Below are 16,486 nucleotides of genomic sequence, written 5' to 3'. Positions count from 1 at the left end.
CCAGTCACATCCACAACTGGGTATTGTTTTTGCTTTGGTTCCATCCCTTCATTCTTTCTGGGGTTATTTCCCCACTTATTTCCAGTAGCATATTTGGCACCTACCTACCTGGGGACTTCCTCTTTCAGTATCCAACATTTTGCCTTTTCATACTGTTCATGGAGTTCTCCAGGCAAGAATACTGAAGTGGTTTGCCATTCCTTTCTCAAGTGGACCACATTCTGTCAGACCTCTCCACCATGAACGTCAGTCTTGGGTGGCCCCACATGGCATGGCTTAGTTTCATTGAGTTATACAAGGTTGTGGTCCGTGTGATCAGATTGGCTAGTTTCCTGTGATTATGGTTTCAGTGTGTCTCCCCTCTGATGCCCTCTCGCAACACCTACCACCTTGCTTGGGTTTCTCTTACCTTGGACGTGGGGTATCTCTTCATGGTTGCTCCAGCAAAGCACAGCTGCCACTCCTTACCTTGGACGAGGGGTATCTTCTCACGGCTGCCCTTCCTGACCTTGAACGTGGAGTAGTTCCTCTCTAGATATATATTTATTCTTGGTTAACCTTCCTTTTGTAGCACACAAGACTCTTGATTAAACCTTGCATCTATAGGGCATGTACAACCAAGAGTCAGTATTCCCACAAGTTCTCAAATGTGTGACTGTGGGGAAATTTTCAACTTTGTTCTATTACAGTATTTACTATATTTAGGAAATTAAAATAATACGTTATGCTGATATGAGGTGTTGCTTCCTTGATTTGTTGCCCACGTGACTGTTTTTACTTATGTCTCAGAGATAGAATTTAGTTACTTACTGTTACTTCTTATTTCATCATGAATTTCTATCACATGGATGTTTACAAATTCTGCTTTTCTTTTTTATTATTCTTTACTGCATAGTCTATCATTTTAGTTTTTCCAGTCTGTGTTATCCCATTCCAATAGCACCTGTTTCATCACATGCTCCCTGTGTATGCCTTTTACAACCACATCTCTTTCCTCCTCTGCCACCATTCCCAACCCTCGGTATCACTAATCTTTTTGATCTCTACACTCTGTCATATAGAGAAAAGGGATTGGAATTTTCTCTCAAGATAAATATCTTGAGAATCTTTGGTACTTTTCTGTGTACAGATAATATCTTCCCTATGTTACTGAATAATATTCTTGATATTGATGATAATTTGTTTAAATATTCACTTATTGAGAGACTTGTGAGTTCTTTCAGTTTTCTATTATGATAATTAGAGCTACCATGAATTTTCACTTAGAAGTGATTATATTTTTGGTGATGAAAATTTTCCTTACTCCTCTAGGTTCTTATGACAGCAAATGGATGGACATTTCTGGTGATTCTGGGCTTTGGCCACCACAAAAGATAAATAAATAAATAGCTCAGTTCAGTTCAGTCATGCAGTCATGTCTGATACTTTGTGACCCCATGGACCACAGCACTCCAGGCCTCCCTCTCCATCACCAATTCGCGGAGTTTACTCAAACTCATGTCCACTGAGTCAGTGACGCTATCCAACCATCTCATCCTTTGTCATCCCCTTCTCTTCCCATCTTCAATCTTTCCTAGCATCAGGGTCTTTTCAAACGAGTCAGTTCTTCGCATCAGGTGGCCAAAGTATTGGAGTTTCAGCTTCAACATCAGTCCTTCCAATGAACATTCAGGACTGATTTCCCTTAGCATGGACTGGTTGATCTCCTTGCAGTCCAAAGGACTCTCAAGAGTCTTCTCCAACACCACAGTTCAAAGGCATTAATTCTTCAGTGCTCAGATTTATTTATAGTCCAACTCTCACATCCATACATGACTACTGGAAAAACCATAACTTTGACTAGACAGACTTCTGTAGGAAAAGTAATGTCTCTGCTTTTTAATCAGTGAAAGTGGAGAGTGAAAAAGTTGGCTTAAAGCTCAACATTCAGAAAATGAAGATCATGGCATCCAGTCCCATCACTTCATGGGAAATAGATGGGGAAACAATGGAAACAGTGTCAGACTTTATTTTTTGGAGGTCCAAAATCAGTACAGATGGTGATTGCAGCCATGAAATTAAAAGACACTTACTCCTTGGAAGGAAAGTTAAGACCAACCTGGATAGCATATGCAAAAGCAGAGACATTACTTTGCCAACAAAGGTCCGTCTAGTCAAGGCTATGGTTTTTCCTGTGGTCACGTATGGATGTGAGAGTTGGACTGTGAAGAAGGCTGAGCGCCGAAGAATTGATGTTTTTGAACTGTGGTGTTGGAGAAGACTCTTGAGAGTCCCTTGGACTGCAAGGAGATCCAACCAGTCCATTCTGAAGGAGATCAGCCCTGGGATTTCTTTGGAGGGAATGATGCTAAAGCTGAAACTCCCGTACTTTGGCCACCTCATGCGAAGAGCTGACTCATTGGAAAAGACTCTAATTCTGGGAGGGATTGGGGGCAAGAAGAGAAGGGGATGACAGAGGATGAGATGCCTGGATGGCATCACTGACTTGATGGACGTGAGTCTGAGTGAACTCTGGGAGTTTGTGATGGACAGGGAGGCCTGATGTGCTGCGATTCATGGGGTCGCAAAGAGTCGGACACAACTGAGCAACTGAACTGAACTGAACTGATGTTGGTCATCACTTTTCTTCCAAGGAGTAAGCGTCTTTTACTTTCATGGCTGTAGTCACCATCTGCAGTGATTTTGGAGCCTCCCAAAAATAAAGTCTGACACTGTTTCCCCATGTATTTCCCATGAAGTGATGAGACTGGATGCCATGATCTTCATTTTCTGAATGTTGAGCTTTAAGCCAACTTTTCACTCTTCTCTTTAACTTTCATCAAGAGGATTTTTAGTTCCTCTTCACTTTCTGCCATAAGGGTGGTGTCATCTGCATACCTGAGGTTATTGATATTTCTCCCAGCAATCTTAAGTCCAGCTTGTGTTCTTCCAGCCTAGAGTTTCTCATGATGTACTCTGCATGTAAGTTAAATAAGCAGGGTGACAATATACAGCCTTAAGATACTCCTTTCCTGTTTTGGAACCAGTCCGTTGTTCCATGTCCAGTTCTGCTGCTCCTGACCTGTATACAGATTTCCCAAGAGGCAAGTCAATGGGTCTGGTATCCCCATCTCTTTCAGAATTTTCCACAGTTTGTTTTGATTCACATAGTCAAATGCTTTGGCATAGTCAATAAAGCAGAAATAGATGATTTTTCTGGAACTCTATTGCTTTTCTGATAGTCAAATGGATGTTGGCAATTTGATCTCAGGTTTCTCTGGCTTTCTAAAACCATCTTGAACATCTGTAAGTTTGTGGTTCATATGCTGTTGAAGTATGGCTTGGAGAACTTTGACCATTACTTTGCTATCATGTGAGGTTAGTGCAATTGTGCAGTTCTTTGAGCATTCTTTGGTATTGCCTTTCTTTGGGGTTGGAATGAAAACTGACCTTTTCCAGTCCTGTGGCCACTGCTCTGTTTTCCAAATTTGCTGGCATTTTGAGTGTAGCACTTTCACAGCATCATCTTTTAGTATTTGAAATAGCTCAACTGGAATTCTATCACCTCCACTAGTTTGTTCATAGTGATGTTTCCTAAGGCCCACTTGAGTTTGCATTCCAGGATATCTAGTTCTAGATGAGTGATCACATCATCGTGGTTATCTGGGTCATGAAGATCTTTTTTGTATAGTTCTTCTGTGTATTCTTGCCACCTCTTCTTAATATCTTCTGCTTCTCTTAGGTCCATACCATTCTTGTCCTTTATTGAGCCTATCTTTGCATGAAATATTCCCTAGGTATCTCTAATTTTCTTGAAGAGATCTCTAGTTTTTCACAATCTATTTTTTTCATCTATTTCTTTGCATTGATCCCTGAGGAAGGCTTTATTATCTCTCCTTGCTATTCTTTGGAACCCTACCTTCAAATGGGTATATCTCTCCTTTTCTCCTTTTCTCCTTTGCTTTTCACTTTTTATCTTTTCACAGCTATTTGTAAGACCTCCTCAGACAGCCATTTTGCTTTTTTGCGTTTCTTTTCCTTGGGGAAGTTCTTGCTTCCTGTGTTTTGTACAATGTCAGGAACTTCCATCCATAGTTCTTCAGGCATGCTGCCCATCAAATCTAATTACTTGAACTATTTCCCACTTCCACTTTATAATGTAAGAGAGTTCATTTATGTCGTGCCTGAATGGTCTAGTGATTTCCCCTACTTTCTTCAATTTAAGTCTGATTTTGGGAATAAGGAATTCATGATCTGAGCCACAGTCAGTTCCTGGTCTTGTTTTTGCTGACCGTTTAGAGCTTCTTCATTTTGGGGCTGCAAAGAATATAATCAATCTGATTTCAGTGTTGACCATCTGGTGATGTCCATGTTTATGGTCTTCTCTTGTTTGTTAGAAGAGGGTGTTTGCTATGACCAGTGTGTTCTCTTGGCAAAACTCTTATTAGCCTTTGCCGGCTTCATTCTGTACTCCAAGGCCAAATTTGCCTGTTACTCCAGGTGTTTCTTGACTTCCTACTTTTGCATTCCAGTCCCCTATAATGAAAAGTACCTCTTTATTGAGTGTTAGTTCTATAAAGTTTTGTATATCTTCAAGAATTATTCAACTTCAGCTTCTTCAGCATAACTGGTCAAGGGGTTATTACTGGTCAAATAGCTCAAGGAAAAGAAAGATGTCTTCTTTACACACTTAGTAGCTCTTACCTGGCTTAATTATTAGATTGACATAAGGTTAACTGGACCAAACCATATTTATTTTATTTAGTAAATTGTATGTGTAGATGGGAGATATCATCAGACTAATTAAGATTCAAGAAATGGGTAGGCTTAATTGCTTTTATGGGCTTCTTAGGTGATGTAGTGATAAAAAATCTGCCTGCCAATGCATAAGACAGAAGATAATTGGGTTTGATTCCTGGGTCAGAAAGATTCCATGGAGTAGAAAATGGCAACTCGCTGCAGTATCCTTTCCTGGAAAGTTCCTTGAACAGAGAATCCTGTTGGGCTAGTCCATGGGTTCGCAAAGAGTCAGACACAACTGAGCACACAGTTGTTTATATACTAGGCTGAACCAAAAGCAACATTTGTAGGCAAGTCACTAAAATATATGGGAAGACTAAAGAGAAATAAATTTAAATCTGAATATTCATTGAAAGGATTACTGTTGAAGTTGAAGCTCCAATACTCTGGCCACCTGATGCAAAGAACCAATTCATTGGAAAAGATCTTAATGCTGGGAAAGATTAAGGTCAGGAGGAGAAGGGGGTTACAGAGGATGATATGGTTGGATGGCATCACTGACTCAATGGACACGAGTTTGAACAAACTCTAGGTGATAGTAAAGGGCAGGAAAGCTAGACATGCTGCTGTTCATGGGGTCACAAGAGTCAGACATGACTTAGTGAGTGAAGAACAACATTTAAAATGCATAAAATATATTAGAAAACTTGGTATATCTCTACATATTTTGTTCTCTTTCTGGTTTATCTTTTGGGGGACTATAGAATACACAGTAGGATTTATTTTAGAAATGGGATATTGGGATATGTATAGTCACAGTTAATTTTTTTCAAATCCAGATATTAGATTCTTTTACTTTTTTCTGTTAAAAAAATCACACTTATTCACTGAAGATAATTTAGAAAAATACATATCCAAAAATATTAATTTAAACATTTTCATGTTCTCAAAAGCTATCAATAAGTAATCATCATTTTACTGTATGTTTGTCCAACATATATTTTCCAAAAACCAAAATTTTCATGTATTTATATTTGAAATGTTTATATTCAGTACATATTTTTCTTAGTAATTTAAAAAACACCTATATAAACTATATATATATATATATATATATATATTTCCTCACTTGAAAGAGTACTTATAATTACTTTTTATTCTAATGAATTATTTTAATTACTTTAAATAAATTATTTTAATTCAAATTTGATTGACAACATGAAGAATTTAATCCATGACAGTGGAAAAAAATGTTTACTCTATGATGTAAATAAAGTTTCATGAGTGTTAAAATGCTAAATATAACCAAAGAGGGTGGAAATTTAGAAGGGTTAGGAGAATTCACAAGACTTAATATTTATATAAATTCGTACATATCTTACTACACTTTCACTAGAAACAAACTATAGAACCACAGAATTACCTTCTTTTGCTTCTTATAAGAATGATTATCAAATTCAACATAATAAAATATATTATAAACTCTTATGAACCAATATTGAGGAAAGTCACCCCATGAAAGAGACCACAAGCCTAATTCAACATAGAATAGACCTCTTATGTAAAGATGCACAAATATTAAACAAGAAATATTCTTGCTCTTCACAGAGGTAAGGAAATGTAACAACCTCATGAAACAAAGGTCCACATAGTCAAAGCTTTAGATTTTCCAGTAGTCATGTACAGATGCGAGAGTTCTACCATAAAGAAGGCTGAGCACTGAAGAATTGATGCTTTCATATTGCAGTGCTGGAGAAGACTCTTGAGTCTCTTGGACTGCAAGGAGATCAAATCAGTCAATCCTAAAGGAAATAAACCCTGAATATTCATTGGAAGGACTGATGCTGAAGCTGAAGCTCCATTACATTGGCCCCCTAATGGGAAGAGCCATCTTATTGGAAAAGACCCTGATGCTGGGAAAGATTGAGGGCAAGAGGAAAAGGGGGTGGCAGAGAATGAGATGGTTAGTTAACATCACTGATTCAATGGACATAAGTCTGATCAAGCTTAGGGAGATGGCAAAGGACAGGGAAGCCTGGCATGCTGCAGTCCATAGGGATGCAAATAGCCAGAACTGACTTACTGACTGAACAACAACATTAAACAAACAGAAGTGGTTGGTAATCAAAATCTGCAAAAATTATAAATACAAGATTGAAAGTGTCCATGGGAGACCTCAAGAGATTTATTTATTTTTTTTGCATCACTGAGATATTATTGGCTTACAGCATTCTGTAAGTTTGTGGTGTACAATGTGTTATTTGATACACTTACACACTGCAGCAAGATTACAAGTTAGCATGAGGTAATACCACCTTCAGTAGAAGGAGAAGGGATGGCAGAGGATACGATGATTAGATAGCATCACCGACTCAATTGACATGAATTTGAGCAAACTCTGGGCTTCCCTGGTGCCTCAGTGTAAAGAATCTGCCTGCTAATGCAGGAGATGTAAGTTTGATCCCTGGGTCAGCAATATCCCCTGGAAAAGGAAGTGGAAACCCACTCCAGTATTCTTGCCTGGGGAATCCATGGACAGTGGAGCCTGGCTGACTACAGTCCATGGGGTCGCAAATAGTCAGACATGACTTAGCAACTAAACAGTAAAGATGGGATATGGTGGAGGACAGAGAATCCTAGAGTGCTGTGATTTATGGCGTTGCAAAGACTTGAACTTGACTTAGTGATTGAACACCACCACCACCACCACCAATACCTCCATCATATTACCTTTTCTTTTGTGTTGAAAACATTTAAATGCTGCTATCTTAACTTTCAGGTATACACAGTACAGATTGCTAACTATAATCAAAGAAATTGATCTTAATTGGAATGTCCACTGGTACAGAGAATGAACTGATTCAAATAAAATATCAGGCTGATTTTGTAGGTTACTGAATTGCAAAGTGTGTTGAGTTATTAAGATTTCTAGAGCTCATGTATGAAAGCAACTTCACTGATGAGAACAGATCAAGACTCTAACCTCCTCCATGCAGTATGGAAACATTTGGGAAAGTTCAGATAATTGCTGAGGTCAAATCATTATGCTACACTGAGCAGCCTTGAAACCACAATAAATTGAATTTTTTTGTTGTGTGCTCAGTCATGTCCAATTCTTTGTGACCCCATGGAGTGTGGCCCATTAGGCTCTTCTGTTTGTGGAATTTTCCAGCAAGAATACTGGAGTGAGTTGCCATGTACTTTTCCAGGGAAGTTTAATTTTGCATATGCCTTAGAAGCATATGGAGAATCAAACAGATAGATATTCTTACACAAAAAAACATATGCACATACTCAAACATACACATAGTCATGGGGAGGTTTATTCTGGTAGTTGATAAAAGCAATAGTCATTTAAACTCACCTTTTATATCTACTATTCTTCCTTTCTCACACACAGCATACTCAATGTCCTTATCTACTTGAATACTCTGTAGGGTCCTAATCAATTCTCCTGTATAATAACATTTACTTAATTATATTTATGATTAATCTCTCTTACACAAAGAAGGCAGATGTTTTTCTTGCTTTGTGTGCTAGTGTAATTACAGCACATTAAAGTGTTACTGGTGCATAAAAGGCCATCTCTAAAAGTACATTGAACTTATTTGTGCTTGTTATTCCATTTAAAGACACATAGAAAAATGTTTGAAGCACAGAATTTAAGTGATAGGAATCATATTGTATATAGGCTTTAAGAGGAAATGTTACAAAGCTTATTCCACACCTTTTGTAGTGCATATTTCACATCTTTGTTCCTCAAACTGTAGGTCAAGGGATTTAACATGGAGATAACAAGGGTGTAAAATATAGATGCCATTTTATCAGTGTCAAAGGAGTGTTTGCATATACATAAATATCAAAGTCCAAAAGACCACTGTGACCACTGTCAAGTGGGATCCACGGGTAGATAAAGCCTTGTGCTTAGCTTATGCAGTTCATCCTGAGAATGGCTACAAGGATGAGCAGATAAGACATAAGAATTACTGGAAGGAAGACATACAGATGGCTAACAAACACATGAAAAGATGCTCAACATCACTCATTATCAGAGAAATGCAAATCAAAACCACTTTGAGGTACCATTTCACACCAGTCAGAATGGCTGCGATCCAAAAGTCTACAAATAATAAGTGCTGGAGAGGGTGTGGAGAAAAGGGAACCCTCTTACACTGTTGGTGGGAATGCAAACTAGTACAGCCGCTATGGAGAACAGTGTGGAGATTCCTTAAAAAACTGGAAATAGAACTGCCTTATGATCCAGCAATCCCACTGCTGGGCATACACACTGAGGAAACCAGAAGGGAAAGAGACACGTGTACCCCAGTGTTCATCGCAGCACTGTTTATAATAGCCAGGACATGGAAGCAACCTAGATGTCCATCAGCAGATGAATGGATAAGAAAGCTGTGGTACATATACACAATGGAGTATTACTCAGCCATTAAAAAGAATACATTTGAATCAGTTCTAATGAGGTGGATGAAACTGGAGCCTATTATACAGAGTAAAGTAAGCCAGAAGGAAAAACATAAATACAGTATACTAACGCATATATATGGAATTTAGAAAGATGGTAACAATAACCTGGTGTACGAGACAGCAAAAGAGACACTGATGTATAGAACAGTCTTATGGACTCTGTGGGAGAGGGAGAGGGTGGGAAGATTTGGGAGAGTGACATTGAAACATGTAGAATATCATGTAAGAAACGAGTTGCCAGTCCAGGTTCTATGCGCGATACTGGATGCTTGGGGCTGGTGCACTGGGACGACCCAGAGGGATGGTATGGGGAGGGAGGAGGGAGGAGGGTTCAGGATGGGGAACACATGTATGCCTGTGGCGGATTCATTTTGATATTTGGCAAAACTAATACAATTATGTAAAGTTAAAAAAAAAAAAAAAGAATTACTGGAAGGGAGAGAATCGTATTAGCACCTGAGAAGATCAGAATGATCAGTTCAATTTTTTGTGTGTTTGAACAGAGCAAAGATATCAAGTGGAGACAGTCACAGTAGAAATGTTTGATGATATTGTAGCCACAGAAGGATAAATTAAAAATATTTACTTTGATAGTAAGAGACACAGATGCACTGTAGAGGTAGGGGATTGCCATCAGTATCCAACACACCCTTTGTGACATGATGACTGTATAAAGCAGGGGTTTACAGATGGCCACAAAGTGGTCATAGGACATTGCTGCCAGAATAAAAAGTTCACTTATAATGAACATGATGAAGAAAGCCAGCTGTGTGGTGCACAAATAAAAGGAGGTTGAATTTTGACCCATAATAAAATTTGCCAACATTTTGGTTCCTACAGCTGTTGCATAGCCAAGATCAGTAAGAGCCAGGTGTCTGAGAAAGAAGTACATGGGTGTCTGTAGCCTGGAGTCCACCTTAGTGAAGATGACCATGCCCAAATTGTCCACCGCTGAGGTCACGTAGATGATGAGGAAGAGCCCAAACAATGGAGCCTGCGGCTCAGGGAGGTCTGTGATTCCCATGAAGATGAATTCATTTGGCACAGTTAGATTTTGTGTTTTCATGCAGGTTTATCAGGATATGTATTCTGGGTTGAGACATCAAGCATAGCAAGCAGATTTCATGTAGGTTTTTCATATGTGAAGCTTGTCAAAGTCAAATACATCCTAACTTTCCAAAATAGGATGTTTTTTAAACATCCCATATTCTATGTATAATAATGTGCATAAATAAAGATAGAGACAGAGTCTGAAATATTCACTAGTTCTCAAATAGGGGCTTTTTTACTAAGCAAATAACAATTGTCAACATCTGAAAGACAACTGGAAGCTTATTGCAACTGAAAGGTGAGTGGTACTTGCATATAATGGTCAATGGTCAGTTATGTTTATAAGCATCTCATAATACCCCTTATCAGTCCAAAATCTCAGTAGTGCTAAAGCTGAAAAACCAGAATGTTATAGATGGTATACCTAGAGATAAATACAGAGATAGATACATATCCTCTGTCCATGGGATTCTCCAGACAAGAATATGGGAGTGGATTGCCATGCTTTCTCCAGATAATCTTCCTGACCCAGGCATTGAACCTGTGTCCCTTATGTATCCTGCATTTGCAGGCAGATTCTTTAACACTAGAGCCACCTGGGAAGCCCCATATAAATATATAGATACACATATAGGTGTGGATACCTATGGATACATAGATAAAGACACAGAAATGTATGCATAGAAGTACATTAGAAATGAAAAAAATTAAAAGTGTGATACATATATAAATTTATACAAATACAAACATATGATACATATTTAAAGTTTTCTATTAGTCATTTATGGATAATTGCAATCACATTGTAATATTTATGTTATACTTGATAATATCACTTAATCATATTGCTGAATACATATAAAAACTGTATTATTCAATTATATAAGAATTATGATAAAAATGTAAAGCCATACATTCCAAAAATGTACAGAACACACTGGGCTTCCCTGGTGGGCTCAGATGGTAAACATTCTGCCTGCAATGAAGGAAATCCGGGATTGATCCCTGGGGTGGGAGAATCCCATGGAGAAGGGAATAGCTACCCACTCCAGTATTCTTGTCTGGAGATTTCCATGGACAGAGGAGCCTGGTTACAGCCCATGGGGTCACAAAGAGTTAGACATTTTCACTTCTCTTTTATGCTGCTGCTGCTAAGTCACTTCAGTCGTGTCCAATTCTGTGCGACCCCATAGACGGCAGCCCACCAGGCTTCCCCGTCCCTGGGATTCTCCAGGCAAGAACACTGGAGTGGGTTGCCATTTCTTTCTCCAATGCATGCAAGTGAAAAGTGAAAGTGAAGTCGTTCAGTCATGTCTGACTCTTATCGACCCCATGGACTGCAGCCTACCAGGCTCCTCCATCCATGGGATTTTCCAGGCAAGAGTACTGGAGTGGGGTGCCATGGCCTTCTCCAACCTACTATTTCAACACATAGTCCTAAAAATCCTTTATTTAGGTGATACAGACTGAAACAGTTAACAGACAACAAAATTTAGACATTTGTATAAATAAGAAAAATATAATAGATTGCAGTGAGAATTATCCCTTTATAGAAATATGTGAGACATATATGTATAGAGATAAAATCTCTGCTATACTTTCTTTTATGTTATATACAAATGATTCCTTTGGACAAATAATTTAATTTATTTGAAAATCTTCATTTTCTTATGCAAAACTGATATTTCTTTACAGGGTAGTTGGGAGAAAAAAATGAAGAGTAAAGGATTCAATATGTTTAGGCTACCTGGAAATCAGGTTAAATATATATATATATATATTTATTTATTTATATAAAAAAATATATATATTTTACATGGTGACAATAATTTAGCTCAAAGAGAGTTTCTTTATATATTTGTGTGTCAGTTCTTCTGCACTGTGACATTATCTTATTTGTCAAGGTTATGATATAATGATCAATAGGTGAGGTCTAGGTCAAGTAGAATGGAGCACATTTAACTTACTCCAAGCCCTTCACTATTCCCCTTTGCAGGCCTAAAATTGGACCTCTGAAGTCCATAAAGTGGATTCTTTATGTTCTAGTTTTATTTACTATGTTAGCAAAAATGAAAGCTCATTATGATGCAAATTTTCCTAAAACATAATCTTTCCCTAGGAGCATTTTCACTACAATTGACATATGCTAATTTGTATGTAACAATTCAAATATATGTAGTCGTGCATGAACCCAGGAGAATACGAGGAGATCTAAGCAAACTGAAGGAAAGAGTAGTCAGTGGCATTTTTTCTGCATAATGAAAATTCATTAAAAACTCCTTTTGGGAAAGAAGATGCTATGCTTTAAAAAACAAACAAACAAACAAAAAAAACAAAAAAAAAGTGTAAGGTTACTATGTCACACAAGGCTATGCTGTTGTTTAGCCACTAATTCCTTTTTGACTCTTTGTGACCCCGTGGACTGTATTCTTCCAGCATCCTCTGTCCATGAGATTTCCCAGGCAAGATTAGTGGAGTGGGTTGCCATTTCCTGACCCAGGGATAGATACTGCATTGACAGGTGGATACTTTACCACTGAGTCACAAGGGAAGTATTGTCTACACAATACTATAGACATGAATAAAATACATTAAATAGATATACATGGATTAGGGGTGTTTCTTAACTTTTTTTTTTTTTTTTTTTGCATTTTAAGGCCACAAAACTTCACAAATTATAATGTAATACAAAACACAAATCAACATTTTATAAAAACAAATTAAAGTGTATCTAAATATAATAATAATAAACATAGTACAAATATACCAGAATAAGAGGTGGATTTCCCTGGTGGCACAGACACTAAAGGATCTGTCTGCAAGGCAGGAGTCCTGAATTCTATCCCTGGACTGGGAAGATCCCTTGGAGAATGGAATGGCTACCCACTCCAGTCTTCTTTTCTGGAGGATTTCATGGACAGAAGAGCCAGTGGGCTACATTCCATGGGGTCTCAAAGAGTCAGATACATCTAAGCAACCAACTTGCTAGAGTAAGAGGTAGATGGCAGATCAAGGTAAGAGGATTATTAGGTGCAAAATATTGTCAGCATAAATGCTTCCTTTAAAAAATATAAATAACATTGGTTACAATAAATTTTCAGTACTGCAGTCTCTGAGTACTCTGTAAGAAAATTAATTTAAACAATTTATAACATTAAATATAAAAGTGTTTATATTTAATTAGCATTTTGCTCACTTAAAATATTGTTTGCAATTTTAAGATCTCCTGATAGTCTTCCTGGACTTGATGCAGACAATTTTCTAATATCAGAAACATGAAATGTGTATCAGTCAACAGTTATTGTAGAGAAATATCTTCAGTAAATGTAATAAGTAGTATAAATCTTGTTTTCTTGTCTTTATTTTGTTTTACAATTATGAAAAGCTAAAAAAAAATCAGACTTTGTAAATTCTGATTTTCCTGTAAAGGTAAGAAAAAATAGAAGTGTTTTTGGTTCTTTTCTCACAAGCTTTACCATTCTATGAAAAGACCCAAATAGCTATCTCATAGTTTAACATTTTCATTAAATCCCAATTGTCAAATTTTTAAAGCTGTGCCCTGTGAGATAATTTTATCTAATTTGCTGTCAAGATTCCACTTGAAATTGAAGGACACCCTGAAAATTGCACCATTGCCGTAAAACTAGGTACTTAAAAGCCTACTAATAACCAAATAACCATTTCCACATCTCATTGTGAGGTGGAAATGCTCTTTGTCCCATCAAGGGATCCAGAAATAATCATATTTATATACTGATGTACATAATCATTAAATATTAAATTATATTGAAACCGTCACAAAAAAACACCCAGAGCACTAAATGACTAAGAATTTAGAAGACCATCACAATAAGAGATTGAATACATGAGGCTTTTTAATTTTACCAGTTTCTAAATATTCATGTATTTTTGGCAGTGGTGTTGTTTCAGTCTCTAAAGCATGTGTGACTCTTGTAACCCCATGAACTGTAGCCTGCCAGGCCTATCTGTCCAGGGGATTTCTCTGGCAAAAATGCTTATGTGGGTTGCCATTTCTTTCTCCATGGTATCTCCCTGACCCAGGGAATGAACCAGGGTTGTTGCAGGCAGATTCTTTACCAGCTGGGCCACCACGGAAGCCCTCATGCATCGTTAGTTTTGCTTTACTGCCTCTTAGTTTTGCCTTCCACTAGAGATATCATTATTTATATAAATGTGTATTATGATGATGTTTCAGAAATGCTTTTTAGCATTTAGTCTGTAAATCCATATGAATATTTAAAAAAAATAATATGAAAAGAGAAGAAGAGGATTTCTATTCCTGCTCAGGAATTACAGAGAGGTAGAAAGCTGAGAGAACTGAACCAGAAATGGTCTCATTTTGCTTAGACTTTGCCAGTGAATTAATGTGATATTTTGAATTTGTCACTGAAATGCTGTCAGCATATTGGAAACAAGGCATCACATGAAACACTCTATCATTTTACCTGTAATGAAGTCTCTGTCATGACTCCCTCATGTGGCTCTCACATGGCTAAGTGGAACAGTTTATGGATTTCTTTCACCTTTTGATACTCCCCCTGAGGAGATGTCAAAGAATGTGCTGATCATCCCTAAAGACCTGAGACCACAACAAAATATCTTGAGATTGTTTTGTTTTGTTTTGTTTTTTTTTTCAATTTTCTAGGACAGTTATTTCTTTCCTCCCTATTGTTTCCTACTTTTTTTTTTTTAACTCTGGAATGATGCTAAAGCTGAAACTCCAGTACTTTGGCCACCTCAAAGAGTTGACTCATTGGAAAAGACTGATGCTGGGAGGGATTGGGGGCAGGAGAAGAAGGGGACGACAGAAGATGAGATGGCTAGATGGCATCACTGACTCGATGGACGTGAGTTTGAGTGAGCTCCAGGAGTTGGTGATGGACAGGGAGGACTGGCATGCTGCATTTCATGGGGTTGCAAAGAGTCAGACACAACTGAGCCTGAACTGAACTGAAATGAACTTTCTTTTTGTAGTATGTAAGTCTCTTAATTAAACCTATCTCTAGCAAATGTCCATTAAGTCTGCAAGTCCACAGTGGTCTTCTCAGATGAATGATGGTATAGAAATGTTTAAACATTGTCCTATTTCATTATTGAAAAATAGGAAATTAAAGATGGGCTTCTCAGGTGACTCCATGGTAAAGAATCCGCTTACCTAGAAGGAGACACAGGTTCTATTCCTGGGTCAGAAAGATCCCCCAGAGAAGGAAATGATAACCCACCCCAGAATTCTTACCTGGAAAATCTTATGGACACAGAAACCTGGTGGGCTACAATCCATGGAGTCTCAAAAAGTTGGACACAATTGAGGGTCTGAGCACATATGCATGATATCAAGTCTTCATCAGACCTAGATCCTAGATATGGATTTTACCCTATTGTTTTATCTAAATATTTTATTTGTGGCTGTTATTTAATTGCTAAGTCATGTCTGATTCTATTGTGAACCCAAGGACTGTAGCCTGCTAGTCTCCTCTGTACATGGAATTCTCTGGGCAAGAATACTGAGTGGACTGCCATTTCCTTCTCCAGGGAATCTTCCTAACCTGGTGTTTCCTGCACTACAGGCAGTTTCTTTACCACTGAGCCACCAGGGAAGCCCTAAATGTTTCATATTAGGTCAACATTATTTATTTGCTTGCTCATTTTTTCCTCTATATCCCTAATTACCTCAGCACAATGATTTAAAAGGCTATACCCCTTCTTTTGAATTACCTTTGCAACTTTATAAGAAACTAGTTGAACTATTTGTAAAAATCTGTTTCTGTCGTCTATTCTGTTCCATTAATTTATGTTTGTGTTTCTACCAATATCAAAATCTTGATTATTTGGTTATATAATTAATCCTAATATGAAGGAGTGTTATTTCCTAGTTATACTAAATTTTAAAATGTATTTTCATCTATCTTTTGCCCTTAACTTTTCAATAAAATTCAGTATAAAATCACCTCTGCACTAAATCTTGCTGAGGTATTATTTAGGTTTGCATTAAATCTATGGATCAATTTGGGAAGAATTTTATCTTTAGTATACTGATCTAAGCTAAATATATCTATTAAATTATTCAAATCTCTTTTAATTTTTAAAATTGGGATTTGTACTTTTCAGCATATAGATCCTGTGCAGGCTTTGTTAGTTTTTATGTACATTTTCATTAGATATGAAGTGACTGTAAATGGTCTTGTTTTATATATATATATATATATATATATAT

The 16,486-nt window shown here is 37.4% G+C and overlaps 1 pseudogene; it reads right to left on the bottom strand.

Moving 5' to 3' along the window:
- Positions 1 to 8,413: 8,413 nt before the first annotated feature.
- On the bottom strand, positions 8,414 to 10,267 carry LOC109569119 (olfactory receptor 8K3-like; annotated as a pseudogene).
- Positions 10,268 to 16,486: the final 6,219 nt, after the last annotated feature.

This window comes from Bos indicus, chromosome 26 (genome assembly GCF_029378745.1).
Source record: "Bos indicus isolate NIAB-ARS_2022 breed Sahiwal x Tharparkar chromosome 26, NIAB-ARS_B.indTharparkar_mat_pri_1.0, whole genome shotgun sequence".
Classification (NCBI taxonomy): domain Eukaryota; kingdom Metazoa; phylum Chordata; class Mammalia; order Artiodactyla; family Bovidae; genus Bos; species Bos indicus.
This window is presented reverse-complemented; position numbering and strand designations above follow the sequence as displayed.